The 17624-nt window shown below is 33.2% G+C and overlaps 1 protein-coding gene across 9 annotated transcripts in view; it reads right to left on the bottom strand.

Annotated features, from left to right (window-relative positions):
• The window catches only part of DCAF8L2 (DDB1 and CUL4 associated factor 8 like 2), a 163553-nt gene that overhangs the window by 19118 nt on the left and 126811 nt on the right, over positions 1-17624 (bottom strand). For all 9 annotated transcript variants that reach the window (XM_055106339.1, XM_024927269.3, XM_055106344.1 and 6 more), the window contains one exon: positions 14312-14395. The gene's annotated coding sequence lies outside the window, so the exon portion shown is untranslated. The remainder of the gene's footprint in view (positions 1-14311; positions 14396-17624) is intronic.

Below are 17624 nucleotides of genomic sequence, written 5' to 3'. Positions count from 1 at the left end.
TATGAGTGCCATGTTGTGATCTGTTTCACAGCTTGCATTGCAAATACAGCTAAACAAACTTCAGTAGTTTTTTTTTTTTTCAAAAATTAAGTATGTGGCTGTGCGCAGCTGTAATCCTAGCACTTTGGGAGGCCCTGGCGGGTGGATCACCTGAGGTCAGGAGTTGGAGACCAGCCTGGCCAACATGGAGAAACTCCGTCTCTACTAAAAATACAAAAATTAGCCAGGTGTGGTGGCGGGCACCTGTAATCCCAGCTACTCTGGAGGCTGAGGCAGGAGAATCGCTTTAAACTGGGGGGCAGAGGTTGCAGTGAGCTGAGATTGCACCACTGCACTCCAGCCTGGGCAAAAGAGTGAAATTCTGTCTCAAAAAACAAAATAAATATGTGATTCAGTGATATAAGATGAATAAGTTCTAGAGGTCTGCTGTACAACATTATCTGTGGTTAACAATACTGTATTGTGTACTTAAAATTTGTTAAGGGTAGATCTCATGTTAAATGTTTTTACTACAATATATAAATAAGCAAGCAAACAAACAAATAAATAATATATGTGATTTCAAATATCATAGGACCAAATTAGCAGAAAATCCAATATCTTTTCTCCTCTCACCACCTTCACCTCCAACTTGTTGAAAACTTAGGACTTATAGAGAACTAAATATCTGCAGGTGTCATGGGAAGGGTGGGTCATTCCAACTTCTACACCCACACGAGGATTATGTAGTAAGTGCCTTAATGTTTTGTCTTATCATTGCTACATAAAGACATTTTTGACAACCAGTCCTATAACATTATGAATTCCACCAGTAAGAACCTTTGAGGGAGACTGATCCATTCCTGCAATGCTTATCTCAACCATGAAGCCTCTTACTTTGAGTACCCATGGATACATTTCTTAGGACTCAGTATTTTTCATCTCATGTTCAGCTAGGAGTACAGCATCAAAATTGGTTTAGGACTGCAGTGGACTGAATGCTTGTCTTTCCCTAAATTACTATGTTGAAATTCTAACCTCCAAGGTGATGGTATTAGGAGGTAGCAGCTTTAGGTGGTGATTAGATTGTAAGAGTAGAGCCCTCATGAATGGGACTAGTGCCCTTTTAAAAGAAACTCCAGAAAGCTAACTTTTCCCTTCCACGATGTGAGAACTGAGATAGAAAATACCATCTATGAACCAAAAGCAGGCCTTACCAGACACTGAACCTACCTGCACCTTGACCTTGGGCTTCCCAGCCTCCAAACAGTGAGAAATAAATTTCTGTTGTTTATAAACTACCAATTTTATGGTATTCTGCTACAGCAGGCCAAATGGACTAAGATGGGATGGCAATAGGAAAAAAAATTTAAAGATCAGTTATTTGCTGCCGTATGGCTGTGGTCAGCAGAGAGGACTGAGTGCAAAGGAGCATGAAGGAACTTCTGTGCACATGATGGAAATATTCTATTTATATCATAATTGCCTTGATAGGTATATGACTGAATACATTTCTTAAAATTCATCAAACCATACAATTAAAATGAGTGGATTGTATTGAATACAAATTATACCTCACTAGAGCTACTTCCCCCATGTCTTCTTCATGCCCACATCCTAAAGAACTGAAGACTCCCCACTTTCGTCTTGCTAAACATGAAGTGTCTTATAGTACTCCCTCTCTCTCTCTCCAGGGAGCTTTATATTCCACCTATTTTTTAATCTTATGTTTTAAGTTTAATAAATTATTCTTTCAATGGTTATTTCAAACATTTTCTTGTTTTACTTTTTTTTTACATATGTGGAGGGATGTCCTTTCCTCTTAAAAAAATTCACTTGAGAAGATATTTAATGAATCCTTACTAAATGTCAGGCAGTTTTATAGGCACTATGGATACAAGAGTGAGGAAGACAAATAAAAACCCATGTCCTGATATATTAATATTAGATGATATGCTAAGTAGAAAAGTAAAGCAGAATATAAGGATAGGAATGACTGGATGGGGTTATGTTTGTTGCAATTTTTTAAAGTCTGGACAAAAAAGACATCACAGAGAATGTACTGACTGAACAGACTTTAAGGAGAAAAAGGAAGGCACATGGAGATATACCTATGTATCTATATCTATATCTAATAGTCCACGCAGAGAAAGTAGCAAACATGACTTTTCTGAGAAGAGAGGATGTCTGGAGTGATTGAAAACTAGCACAGGGGCCGGAATGGCTGGAGCAGACTCCAAAAAGGGAAGTGTAGAAGACATGAGGCCCGACAGGTAGCAGGAGGCCATATTATTTACAGCCATATGACTCACTTGAAAGGGTTAAGGCTTTCCCTTAAATAGGATGGTGAGATGTCTTGCCAAGAAAACTGACTTTGGAACAAAGGTTTGTGTGTGAGTCACTTATTGGAGGAAATGTGCTCAGAAAGCAGCAGTGAGGTCCAAAGGAGATTCCAAGCAGGGAAAAGAGGAAAGCAAAAAACAACAACAACAACAACAACAACAACAAAAAGACATTGAATTGGCCATTGCTGCAAGTGACTAGTGGTTCTATCCATGGGATCATGTAAAAAAATTGTATTAAATGTGCCCCAGGAACATTCACGCAGGGGGTAAAAGGGAGGAGTTTTTATCCTTGAGATTCCATAATTTTGTTGAACCTCCCTAAGGTGCATTAACTCATCGGCAGTTCTGTGTTGCATATTTATTGTAGCACTTCACACCCGAATTTAGTAGGCAAGCCCAAAGCAGGAGGTGTGAGACATGCAAAGTAAGGTTGAAATGTAATGTTCTCAGGATATTACCCCATGAAGTTGGTCAGAACCCAGGTAGAACTAGTCATTGCAATTGTATTTCTATAGACAAGATACAATTGGAATGTGAAATTTATAATAATGGTGCATTTACAATAGCATCAAAAGATGCCAAATGCCTAGAAATAAATATAATTAAACATATCCAAAATCTCATCACAGAAAACTATAACTGAAGGAAACAGTGCAAAAAGAGATTAAAAATACAAAAGTAAATGAATTTATATACATGTTCTTAGATTGGAAGACTCATTATTGAAAAGATGCCAATTTTCCCAAAATTGATTAGTAAATTCAATACAATCTAAATAAAAATTTTAGCACGGTGTTTATATGTGTGTTTTGGGGCTAGGAAAGGAAATTTGAAAAATTGTAAGTGATTCTAAAATTTTAAAAGAATACAAGTACAGATAAAATATATTTGAAGAAAAAAAGTTGAAGAATTTGTAGGCATCAAAATTATGATTAAGATAGTGTGCTGTTGATACAGAGACAAACAAATAGATCAACGAAATAAAACAGAATCCAGAAGCATGCCCACACACATAAGGGCATTCAAATGATTAAAAAATGGGCATAAATGAGTCATAGAAGAATATCTTTATGAGCTTTGGGAAGAGGAAATATTTCCCAAAAGATAACGGGAAAGATTGACATATCGGACTATTTTAAAAGGAGGAACTTCTGTTCATCAAATGATACCATTTAAGATTTTTAAAACCAGTATATTTGCAACCCATATACACAAATGAGACATATAGGTTAATGAAAAAAGTTGGAAGACCCAAGTGAGAAAAGGGACAATAAATTTTCAGTATCCTCTATAAAAATATAAAAATAGTTTGTGATCCTATGGAAAGATGCTCAACCTGTTTATTAACCAGGGAAATTCAAACTAAAACCACAATGAGATGTCCACTAGAATACTACAATTTAAAAGACTGAAAACATCCAATATTGTTGGTAAAGAGCTTTCATTTACTTCTTATTAGGGTGTGTGGTGAAAAGAACTATTTTGGAATATTGCTTGGCAGTATCTATTAAACTTGCAGATATGCAGATCCCCTGATCCAACAATACCACAATTCAGTATATACCCAACAGAAAGCACACATATATGCGCATGAAAAAACATAGGAAAGAATGTTCATACAATCATTATTCATGATATCCTCAACTTGGAAACAACCAAAATGTCATGCAAGAATGAAGTGGATAAGTGAGTTGTCTGTACATACAAGGACACGCTATACAGCAATGAAACAAGGACTGCTACTGCACAAAACATTATGGATAAATCTCACAAACACATAGAGCAAAAGAAGCCAGATAAAAAAGAACTCAATTATGTGACTGCATTTGTAAAGTGTTCCAAAACAGGAAAATAATCTGTTGTTGGAAGGCAGGACAGTCATTACCTTTTCAGAGAGGGGAGGGAGTATGATGGGGCCTCTGGAGCAACAGTAATATATTATTTCTTAGTCTGAGTGCTTTATGTGGGTGGGTTTACTCTGTAATAACTAATGCTCTACACATATGATTTGCTTAGCTATGTATATATAATACATAATATTTAAAAGCTTATAAAATTGTTGTACCTACCTTAATGTGTTCCTAAAAATAAATGAGACAATACATGTCTCATGACTGGCACATAGTAGGTGCATAATTGATGTTAGCTAATGGCATAAAGAAAGGAACTACATAATCTTTGGTTTTAAGTAGAACTGTAAATTAGTCTAGAGAAAGAAAGAGTTGTTAAGAACTGATCTCCCAAATCCCATTCAGATTACGAGGTTATGAGAACTGAGAGGGGGGGAAATAATCACTTTGCCACTGAGAATATTTATTATGGGGAAAAGGACTAGAGAGAAATGCCCTGAAGGGCACGGAAACCTGAATAATAAGTGGCAGTTTTTGGTCTATGTTGTGATATAAGTTATCAAGCTTGTGTTAGACCAAGTAGGGTATGCAAGCAAGAGAGTATAGCTATATAGATTTAGATAATACCAAACCATTAAGATAGGTTGCTAACTCATTTCTCTTGTTCTTTTCAAAGATAGCTACATTATTGTCAGAAAATAAATTGAAAGAACATTTGTATTTGCAGTGTTTTATTTTTTAACAGTGGTTCTGATTTATATTTATAGATATATTTATTTCATATATTTATCTTATATATTTACACTTAAAAGATGAGCAACCGATTTCTTGTTCTGAGTATTTTCATAACATACTTTGAATTATTCTGATAAACTTATGTTTTAGCTTCAAATATTATTTATAATAATTTTAATTTGCAAGTTATATTATTCTACTTGTAACACTATCCTCTTATATGTGTTCAATTACATTTAAAATGCAATTTATAATATTTATCTTTACAATTTTTAACCATGTATATTATTGGACCCATCTAGATCTTTATAAAACATAATATATTTATATTTTAACTCTGAAAATAAAGACTTAAAATATAAATATATTATGTTGTTAAAATGCCATCATCTATATTCAGCAGGTCAAATTTATTATCTGTCATTATCACAAATAAATCTTTTTGGGGCAGATAAAAACAAAATTCTCCAATTCTAGCTATTATTAACTCTCAATGCAGCCTCCATTTGGGGATTGCTGAGCTAAGAGTCTATCTTAATACTTAAATAGTATTTGCAGTATTTTTGAAGGGAAATGCATTCCTTGGGCATTTTGCATGTCCTTGGAAATGAGATTAGTATTTGATATTTGTTTTCCTAAATATGACCAATGTAACCATCACTGGGGATGAATCTTACAGAGCTGCATGCTGAAAGATTCAGCTAAAAATTCTGACTTGGCTTATATAGTTTTCTCTTGTGGATGGAGTCTTTCTGTCTTGCAATTAGAATGTACCACAACTTACTATCATGTCTCTTATTTTTAAAAAAAGAATTTATAAATATGGAATTGCCAACATGAAATCTGGATGCAATACTTGATATGAGTCTCATAACAATATTATATTTTATTTGTTTTCTGTAATAATTATTTAGAGACAAATATGTTTAAATATTCAAGCTGTTAGTCCGTTTTCTCAGAAATGGAATATATACACTTACTTATAGTAATGTCATATAGGTAGTTCTTCTTGGCTAAAATATGACTTTTTTCCCTCTCACTTTAAAGTATATGTGAGATGGCTGAATTTGAAATAAAAATATACCTAGAATATACAAACAGGCTGTATTTAGTTAAAAACCTGGCAACAATCTATCAAATTGTTAATAAATGTGAATATAAATCTGTTACTTGGAGAATTGATTCTGTAGCTGTGAAGAATTGAATGTGCTTACATCTTTTGTATTTTAAAAAAAGAATTGACAAAATAGATTTTTATAACATTTCTTTTCTGTTGCCTGATAAATTTAATATATTCCACTAAAGTTAGTATACAGGTAACCCAGTACAGTAATGACTTCTGGAGTAAAAAGGTTTTTTTCCCCTTGTTCTTCCTAGCAGAAAATTAAAGAATTTTTATATTCCAAACAGTTACAAACTCAGTTTTCCAGTAGTTTATCCCAGTCTTCAATGATATATGAAATAAACAAGGGATACTGTTCCCCCACAAAGAGGTGGAGACAATAATTAACGTTTGTTAATTACTGTTTTTTGTCTTATAGTTGAGAAATATATAAAGCCTCTTACATCAAATGTAACCAGTAAATCTTATTTTTCTTCATATGTAATCGTATCATCTAAAACCAAGTAGAAACATAAATTTAATCTACTATTTAAAATAATTCTTCAAAATAGAGAGCAGGGCCATATTCCTATGATTATTTTTTAAGAGTTAATTTTTTGAGTAGATAATATATTTATTCAAAATCATACAAGATGCATGTTTGGAAGTCTTGTTGCTATCCACCCTCTTAACCCATTCTACTGCACTGTGTACTGATAAATATTTTTATTGCATTTTTTCTTATCCTCCTAGTGTTTAATACAAATATATGCAAATATGAAAATATATTCACTAGCTTCATTTCTTAGGAAAAAAAAGGTAGCACACCAAACAATATTTTATCTTGTTTTTTTTACTCTAAAATGTTATTGGAGATCACTCTATCTTGGTACATAAACGCTATACTCATTCTTCTTACTGATGCATAATATTCTATTATGTAGATATAGCCCCAGTTATTTCATAAATTTCCCATTGATATACACATGGTTTATTTACAGTTGTTTACTATTACAGTGTCTCAATGAGTAATCCTGTTCATATATCATTTAGAATGCATGAGCATTTTTGCAGGACAAATACCTGGAAGAGAAGATCTGTGGTCAAAGGGGAATTGCATTTGTATTTTGGTAAATAATGGCAGATTGTCCTGGATAGGATTTGCACCATTTTCCACTCTTAGCACTAATGTATGAGAATGCTGTTTTCCCATAGTCTCAACAGCCATGCTTTGTTAAAAATCTGGAATATGATAGGTAAGGAAAAGCTTCTCTATAGAGTGTGTTTGCATTTTTTAATTTATAAAAAACTCAGAATCATTTTCTATTTTAAAATTCAGTTTGTATTTGTTTTTCTAAGAATTATCGGTTCATTTCTTTGCCCATTTTTCTGTTGTGTTGTTGGTCTTACTATTCTTGATTTCTAGGAGTTTTTTTTCTATTCATTAAGCAGGTTAGTCTTTTGTCTGTGGTACAAATCGTAAAGATATTTCACAGCTCTTCATTTGTCTTTTGACTTTGCTTTTGATTTAAAAAATAATTTAGAAACATTTATTACTCTTTTCATTTAGGCCTTCTGGATTTTGATTTTTGGTTATTTATAAATTTTATAATTTATAAATTAACTTTGGGGGAATGGACATCTTTATATTGTTCAGTCTTCCTAGATAAAACATGGTATAGTTTTCCATACAAGTATAATTCTTGCATCCTTCAGAAAACCTATAGTTTTATTTCAGATTTGTTTCTCTATATATTTTCCTGTTCTGTTGCCATTGTAAATGAATAAAATCCTTTTAATGATTTTTAATGGATTTTGTTTGTGCAGATGTCTATTGATTTTTGAATACTAATTTTATAACCCAATAACTTATTTTTTTTCTAGTAGCTTTTCAGATCATTCTCCTGGGGTTACAGTTACGCTTTCTTATTATCTGTTACATGAAATACTTTTACCTCCTTGTTTTACATTGTTATATCTCTAATTTCTTTCCCATATTAATCTCATTAGCTAATGCACCTTATAAAATGTTAAGTAGCAGTTGTGATAGTGAGCATTTTGTTATCCTCCTGCTTTTATCTGGAACACAAGCAGTATATTATAATAAACATGTGCTTTAAGATTATACACATGCACACATACACACACACACAGACAATCCTCAACTTACAATGGTTCAACTTGTGAATTTTTGACTTCATGATGTTGTGAAAGTGATACACATTCAGTAGAAACCACACATCCAATTTTGAATTTTGACTAATTAAAAATTCAAAATTTGAAGTATGCTTTCTACTGAATGTGAATTATACATTCTTAATTATAGAATAATATTTGCATTAGAGGGTTTTGCCCAATTTTAGACTAATGTAAGAGCTTTGAGCACGTTTAATATAGACTGGGCTAACCTATGATCTTCAATAGGTTCGGTTTATTAAATGCATTTTCAACCTACAATATTTTCAACTTATGATGGGCTTATCAGAACGTAACCACATTGTAAGTCGAGATTCATCTGTACATAAATCATTTTAGTGAAGTATCTGTTGAATTCTATTTTATCAAGGTATTTTTATTTTGTTTTCTTTTAAAAAAGGACAGATTTGAATCCAGTAAAAATGTCTTTTCAACATTGTTAGAGATCAATCATATTAATTTGCATTAAATTGCATAAATGAGATGCCTCAATGAGAGATAAATGAAAATGTTCTGTGGTTTTCCTTTTTGTGCATTTTTCAGGTTATGGATAAAATGTCATTCATACTTGATGAAAATAATTTTAATATATTTCAGCTTTCTATGTACTCATGAATAGGTGAATTACCATCAGAATGATCTGTTCTTTATGGATTTGGTAGGATTTCATGTGAAACCATCTGAGCTTGGTGTTATTCACAGGGAGGAGGGCATTATTTTATTTACAAATTTCTCCAGTTATCTAGGGAAATTATCTGTTTCAAATTTCTCTTCTGGTAATTATTCTTCTGTTGTATTTTTCTAGAAAATTATCCATTTAATTTAGATTTTTTACATAGGGCTGCATAAAATAGTTTGTGAGTGATTTTTTAAAATTATGAGTTACTTGATTGCCTCCTATTATTTCTTATTTTGTGTTTTAATGCTTTCTTTTTTCTTTCCTCTGTGAGCTAATCTACTTTATTATTTTAAACAATCTTATGTTTTCTTATTTTGCAGATTTTGTTTTCTAACTAATTTCTCTTGTCCATCAATTCATTTTCAATCTTTGTTTTATTCCATAGATTAGAATTAGGTTTGCTTTGTGTTTCAATCCTAAACTAAAAAATTATTAGGTGAATTATGTCCATTTGTATTTATTTAAATACGTTTAGTATTTTGTAGCTCTACGATATTCAGGACTTTAAAAATCCTTGTTCTATATATATTTATATGACATCCTTAGTCTTTTCTTTGTTTAAACATTATGTATCAGTACCTTATTATGAGCAACAGTGAAATTAATTAGCTTTTAACTTTTCCTTCTTTTTGTTCTCATGCACCATTTTCTTAAATTGGATTAGCTTTAAAGTATTTGCTGCCATTATATTCAACATTATACTGGAAGTATCAGATAGTGCAAAAGGATAAATGGAATGAATGGATAAATAAATGAAAGGCCTACAATTTGATTGAAAAATAAAAAAGCAAAGCCATCTTGATTTGCAGATAATCTAATTATGTATGTGGAAAACCCTTTAAAATCTATAAGATAGTTATTACAATTAACAATCACACTTTTCAAGCTTACAATTTATAAGACCAATACAAATACAAAGACCAATACAATATAAACAAATTAATCGTATTTCTATAAAATAAAAATATTTAAGAAATAAATTTTAAAACTCAAATTTTAATAAAGTAAAAAATAAACTATTTATAAATGCATTTAATAAAATATATAAGGTCTGAACACCAAATTACAAAACATGGGTAACATTAACTTAAAGAACACACACATAAATACATATAGTTTTCATAAATTAGAAGACTAAATTTTTTTGAAATGTCAGTTCTTCTCAAATTGATCTATAGATTTAATGGAGTCTTAGTCAAATTGATAGGTTGATTATAATAAATATATCAAAATAAAAATAATCTACAATAGCTGAAATAGCTTTGAAAAAGAATAACTTTGGGGAACTTTTACTGTCTGATTCAAGACTCACTATAACGATAAAATAATTAATGCAGTGTAGTATAGGTGTAATAGACATTATCTAAATGAAACAAAGTCAAGATTCCAGAAATAGACCCACATATATATGGTGAAGTGGTTTTTGACATAGGTATTAAGGTATTCCAATAGGGGAAATATGCATTTTTAAATAAATATTATTGGAACAATTGGATATCTGTATGGTTAAAAAAAACCCTTGACTCAAAATCATATATAAAATTTAGCTTAAATGAATTATAGACCTATATGTAAGATAAAGATACAAAACCACTTGAAGATAACACAGGAAAAAAATATTTGTCATATTGACTTTGACAAAGTTTCTTAAGCAGGATATAAAAAAAGCATAATCCATAAAAGAAAAAAAACACAAATAGACTTTTGTTCTTTTACAGACATGGTTTAGGAAACAAAATTGATTGCCATACACCGAATGGAAGAAAATATTTGTAAATCATAAATTTAACAAAGGCCATGTATCCAAAAAATATAAAGAACAAATTTAATTCACTATCAAGAAAATAAAATTTTTGACCTGGCACAGTGGCTCACGCCTGTTATCCCAGCACTTTGGGAGGCTGAGGTGTGCGGATCACTTGAGGTCAGAAGTTTGAGACCAGCCTGAGCAACATGTCAAAATCCCACCTCTACTAAAAATGCAAAAATTAGCCAGGCATGGCGACAAGCACCTGTAGTCCCAGCTACTCAGGAGGCTGAGGCAGGAGAATCGCTTGAACCCAGGAGGCGGAGGTTTCAGTGAGCCAAGATCGCACTGCACTCCAGCCTGGGTGACAGCAAGACTCCGTCTCAAAAAAAAAAAAAAAAATTTAATGGGTAAATGATTTTAAGAGGTACTTAACCAAAGTACCTCTTAAAATACACTTTCTTTATATATGTTTTATATTTTAACATATTTTCTTTAACAAAACGAAATAGATCTATGGCCAATTATCATAAGAAAAAGTGTTCTATGTCATTAACCATGAGGAAATTAAAATTAAAGCCACAATGATATATTCACTAGAATTGCTAAAATCTAAGAAATGGAAAATACTAGGTTTGGACAAAGATATGAAGCAACTGCATTTCTCATACATTGCTGGTGGGGATGCAAAATGTTGCAGCCATTTTGAAAAAAATTTGCCAATTAAATATCACTGTTATATGCACTTTTCATGACCCAGAAGTCCCACTCCTAGATGTTTGCCCAAGATAAATTAAAAAATAGGTCTACAGAAAGACTTTGTACTAGTCAAAATTCTTCAGAAAAACAGAAGCAATAGGATATATGTGGGTGTATATGCGTGCCTGTTTTATGTATACATATATAATATACATACATACACACACATACATATGTAATAAGGAATTGTCTGAGAAGCACCAAGACCTGCAGTTAGCAAGATAGAGACCCAGAAGAGCCAATGGTGTTGTATTAGATTGAGTCTGAAGTCCGAAGAACCAGGAGAACCAAGATTTTAAATTCCATTTGGAAAGCCAGTAGGCTTGAGACCCAAGAATAACCAATGTTTCAGTCATGGTTTGAAAGCCAGAAAAGAGTAATGTTGCAGCTCAAGCAGTTAAGCAGGCAGTGTTCCCTCTTGTTCTCAGAAAGGCTGGCTGTTTTTTTTTCTACTTAGGCCTTCAGTTGATTGGATCAGGGCTCCCCCAACATTAGGGAGGGCAGTCTGCTTTACTCAGTCTACCGATTCAAATGTTAATCTCATCCAGAAACACTCTCACAGGCACACTCAGAATAATGTTTGACCAAGTAACTGGGCAGCCTGTGGCCAAGTCAAGTTGACACATAAAATTAACCATAATAGGCTTATACACAAACTAGAAGCAGGGGAAGTGTCCTAAAAGTGGTGATTGAATAAACAAATTGTGGTATATTTATACTATGGAACAAAACGACCAAAATATTGATATACACAAAAACATGAATGAATCTCAAAAACATGATGCTATGTTAGAAAATGAAACATGAAAGACTGCATAGTACATGATGCCATTTGTATGAAATTCTAGAAAAGGCAAAACTATAGTGACAAAAAGCTGATCAGTGGTTACCTGGGATGGAGGATGAGAGGAGGAAATCTAATTCAAAGAGTCACTATGGAATTTTTGGATCTATATCATGTTTGTGGGAATGGCTACACAAATACATACAATCACCAAAACTCATAAAACTATACACTTAATATGTGTTGGTTTTATTTTATGTAAATTATCTCTCAAAAGTTAGGAAAAATGATGTTAATTATAACATTGTTAACAATAGTAAAATAGAATATTTTATAATAGAGAAATGACTAAGTTATGGCAATTCAACAGAATAAAAAATTATGCTCTCATGAAAATTATAGGACTGAAAATGCAATCAGAACTGTACATGGTTGGTAGACTATGCTTGTATGTACTTTAAAAATTTCACATTTCTCTAGAGACTGAAAGGAGAACATGGGTATTTTTAAATAGTTGTTCTAAGGAAATAAAACATTATATATCTTAACAAAAGCAAAAATTGACAAATGATATCTAATTAAAGAGCTTCTGCACAGCAAAAGAAACTACCATCAGAATGAACAGGCAACCTACAGAGTGGGAGAAAATCTTTGCAATCTGTCCACCTGACAAAGGTCTAATATCCAGAATCTGCAAGAAACTCAAACACATTTACAAGAAAAAAACAACCCCATTAAAAAGTGGGCAAAGGACATGAACAGACACTTCTCAAAAGAAGACATTCATGCAGCCAACAAACATATGAAAAAAAGCTCATCATCACTGATCATTAGAGAAATGTAAATCAAAACCACAATGAGATACCATCTCACGTCAGTTGGAATGGCCATTATTAAAAAGTCAAGAAACAACAGATGCTGGTGAGGTTGTGGAGCAGAAGGAAACTTTAACACTGTTGGTGGGAATGTAAATTAGTTCTGCCATTGTGGAAGACAGTGTGGTGATTCCTCAAAGAGCTAAAACCAGAAATACAATTTGACCCAGCTATCCCATTACTGGGTATATACCCAAAGGAATGTAAATCATTCTATTAAAGAGATACATGAACACATATGTTAACTACAGCACTATTCACAATAGCAAGGACATGGAATCAACCCAAATGCCCGTCAATGAAAGACTGGATAAAGAAAATGTTGTACATATACACTATGGAATATTATGCAGGCATAAAAAGGAACGAGATCATGTCCTTTGCAGGGACATGGATGAAGCTGGAAGCCATTATCCTCAGCAAACTAATGCAGGAACAGAAAACCAAGCACCACATGTTCTCACTTGTAAGTGTGAGCTGAACAATGAGAACACGTGGACACAGGGAGGAGAACAACACACACTGCAGCCTGTCGGGGGTGGGGTGCAGGGAGAGAGTATTAGAAAGGATGGCTAATGCATGCTGGGCTTAATACCTAGGTGATGGGTTGATAGATGCAGTAAACCACTATGACATACCTTTACCTATGTAACAAACATTCACATCCTGCACATGTCCCCCAGAACTAAAAATAAAAAAAGAATAACTGTAATCCTAAAGCAAAATAAAATACTTGGATATCACAAGTTTTACAGCTCAGAAATACATACAGTCTCAGTTTCCCCTGTTTTTAAAATTGAATGACACATTTCCTATGGGAGCTGATGATAAGGCTTGGAAAGCCAGTGATATAGTGACAGTGGCACATTAAACTCTTACAAAAGTGAAGATTTTATAAATATGAGCAAGTTGTAAACATAAAGAAAAGGTTGTTTGCTTTATTTCTGATTATTGTTGTGTCATTTTATGACAAGATTTCTTTTTGTGCTTTTCAATTGCTTTGTATTTTTCATGACCTATTATAGTTAATGGGAAAATGTATCTGACACAAACTAATATTCAAGTACTTTTATTAGGTACACTATTATTTGTAATGCCCTCACAGTTTTACATTTTAGTTAGATTCTTCCTGTGCCTAAATCATTCTCTGTTAATGACTTAGGCACTGGAGGCACATTAAAGCTTTTTAACCACTAAGCAATCACAGGTCTTCTAGGAAATTGCTGCCGCCATGCATAATTTGCTACCCATGCCACTCACCTGTGTCAGTAGCAATTAGAGATTTCCCCACTGATTCCACACCGTCCTGAAAGAGTTAATGGACCTCTGCAACAGTGCAGCTTCCTAACAGGATAAAATAAATTGTTTTAGTGCAAGTCTAATCAGATTTCTTAATAAAGATAATAAACAAACCAAGTCATTGGATTTTAGTTTGTCCAATACTGATGAAGGGAGAACATAACAAATTTAAGTTTAAGGTTATGCAATGTGTAGTTCAAACATATTTGACAATAATAATGTTAAAAGCTCTGAGATAGAAAAGCAAAAATATTTATATCCATTCTGAAGAAAGGACTATCATTAATTTAGCATTAGTCATCTCTGAAAGTCTTATGTACTTGTAGTTAAAGTTATTGAGGCAGAAATGACCTGGGAGCATGAATACTTAGTTTTTATTATGACATAGCTTGACGCAGTGATGCCCCCAAGCTCTTTTCCTGGGCCACTTTATTTTGCATCAATAACTTCCCCTCATGCATTATTTATTTAGTTTTTATTTAACTGACACTTCTTGTGCTAGGTACTGTTCTACGTTTTTGACAAATATTAAAACATTACTTCTTATAATAACCCTATGAAGTGGGTATTACTGATTTCTATTTTACAGATGAGAAGGCAGAGATCCTGAGGTATAAGTAACTTTCTCCAACTTGTAAGCCTGGATCCTGAATCTGTGCTCTTAACCATTGAGTTAAAGTGTCATGACGGTTTATTAGTTTTTCCAAATTCCACCACAGATTTCAAGAATAGATCTAGTCTCAGTTCCTTTTTTTTTTTTTTTTGAGGCGGAGTCTCGCTCTGTCGCCCAGGTTGGAGTGCAGTGGCGCGATCTCGGCTCACTGCAAGCTCCGCCTCCCGGGTTCACGCCATTCTCCTGCCTCAGCCTCCTGCCACCAGCCCAGCTAATTGTTTGTATTTTTAGTAGAGACGGGGTTTCACTGTGTTAGCCAGGATGGTCTCGATCTCCTGACCTCGTGATCTGTCCACCTTGGCCTCCCAAAGTGCTGGGATTACAGGCATGAACCACCGTGCCCGGCCTACTCTCAGTTACCTTTGACTCCCATTTCCACTCAAATATTATTTTCCCTACAAATTATTGTACACTGTATCTTGTGAAGGGAAAAATATTAGTGTCCTAGTAAAACCATTTTAAGTCCTCAACACACAGGTGAGAAGCTATTTTCTGAAAATTATGTCTGAACCCAGAACTACTTGTCTTTAACTAAAAATAAAAAATAAAAAATAAAAAAATCCATGTGGTTTCTACTTTAAACATGTTTTATAAGGTGGCTGCAGGGTTCTTACTCAAAAGACTGAGGCAATATGGCCTCAAACCTGATAGAATCCAGGGCACTGACGTTTGCAATTACTTCAAATTTTGGAAGAGTAGGGAAAATGGGGAGGCTAGAAAGACCTGTCAATATATTCAATCTCAGAAAACATGATTTTCTCAAATATCTGTATGCTTGTTGCTATTACTTTTGCAATCACTGTAGTTTACAGCACCTTCTGTAATGTAATGTTGGCTGCCATAGAAGTAATCCACCAAAATAGAATACCTTCTAAATCTTAGTGGTGTTAAAATGTAGTCATTTTATACAATGGGAATAAAAATTTCTCTACTAAACTAAGCATATTTAGAGAAAAGTTTTTGAAGTTAAAAAATGGCTGGGAAAGAAATTGCTAAGAACATTTCTTTGCCTTATTATGACAAACAGGAAAAAGATGTTTTAGGTGCACCTTTAGAACAGTCTCAAGTAAAAAAAAAAACTCACAATGAATTACCATACATTTAGAATCTGGTTTGGTAAAATTAAAGGTTAACAATAATTCTAACCCCTTGATTTCTTAGACTGCTCTATCGTTTTAGGTGTTTAATGAATGAGAAGCAGAATTAGTGTTGAGAAACCATTAAAAATCATTTTGCATTTTCCTCTCTTTTTTTTCTATTATAAAATGATTCTGTTACTGTAAGCAGAGCATGGAATAGGGGTAGGCAAAGCTGAAGATGTTTATCAGGGATGGATAGGATAATTAAGATCAAGTGGATGATTTAACATTTCCTAACATGGAAAAATAGAAGAAATCTAAAGGAGAGTTGTATATGCTTCTACACCACCATCTACCATTCTACCTATATAAGGGTCATACTTCACCCTAAATTCTATTAAAATGGATGAACTTTCTTTTTTGATCAACTGATAATCTCTATACTTGTATATTGGATCCTCTCAAGGCTTGCCTACTCAAGAATTTAATTTCTGATATTACCCTCTTTTCTCTTAATATCAGTGGCCAGCAAACTAAGGCCCACAACCCAACCCTGCCTTTCATCTGTTAGTAAATCAAGTTTCATTGGAACACAGCCATGTCCATTAATTTACATGTTACCTATGGTTGCAGTTATGACAGAGATCATATGGCTGACAAAGTTTATAATATTTAATATCTGTCCCTTTAGAGAAAACGTTTGCCAACTGATGTCCTACATCTTCAATTTTCTTTTCCCTTGGTTAGATAATTTCTGCCAGCAAATAAACAATGTATAATGTTACTTCTAACATTAATACCTTTTTTACTCCAATTTTCTCCTTCAATTACTGCCCCATTACTCTGTTCCCCTTTACAGAAAATCTCCTCAAAAGGTTTGTGTATGTCCTAGGTATTTCTGCCTCTTATTACCTATTTTTTTCTTGAATCTCCTGAAGAGTTTCTTTCAACTACTTCATACACACTGCTCTTTTAAGGTAATCAATAATGTACATTAATCCAATTTTACCAGCCAATTTTCAGTCCTCATCTTATTTCATTCATTAGCAACATTTGGCATTATTCTAATCCAATTTTCTTGAAGCATTTATTTGATTCTCCTCATACCTTCCAAGTCCATTATTTTATTCTCAGTCTTTTTTCCTTGTTTCTTCTTATTTTCCTGGCTCCTAAAGCTGTGAAATGTCTCCTTTCAGTCCTCAGACTTTGTTCTTCTTTACATAAAATTATTCCCTTCATAGTTTAATCCAGTATAATTCACTTAGATGCCATACATTCTATACACTGGTGATTGCCAAAATTCTCTTTCCAACTCAGACCTCTTCCTCAAATTCTGTACACTGGTCTGCCTCAACATATCTACTTGGATCATAAATAGGGATTTCACTGTTAATTAATTCAAGACAGACTCCTTACACATATTTTCTGATGGGTCCACTTTACTGAGGCTCATGCCTTTGCTCAATTCCAAGTGAATACAGTCTATCTCTATAGAAACAGACAATTATCTATTTTAAAGCTT

This window comes from Pan paniscus, chromosome X (genome assembly GCF_029289425.2).
Source record: "Pan paniscus chromosome X, NHGRI_mPanPan1-v2.0_pri, whole genome shotgun sequence".
NCBI classification, from domain to species: domain Eukaryota; kingdom Metazoa; phylum Chordata; class Mammalia; order Primates; family Hominidae; genus Pan; species Pan paniscus.
Note: the sequence above shows the minus strand (reverse complement) of the source record. Positions and strands in the feature narration are given on the sequence as shown.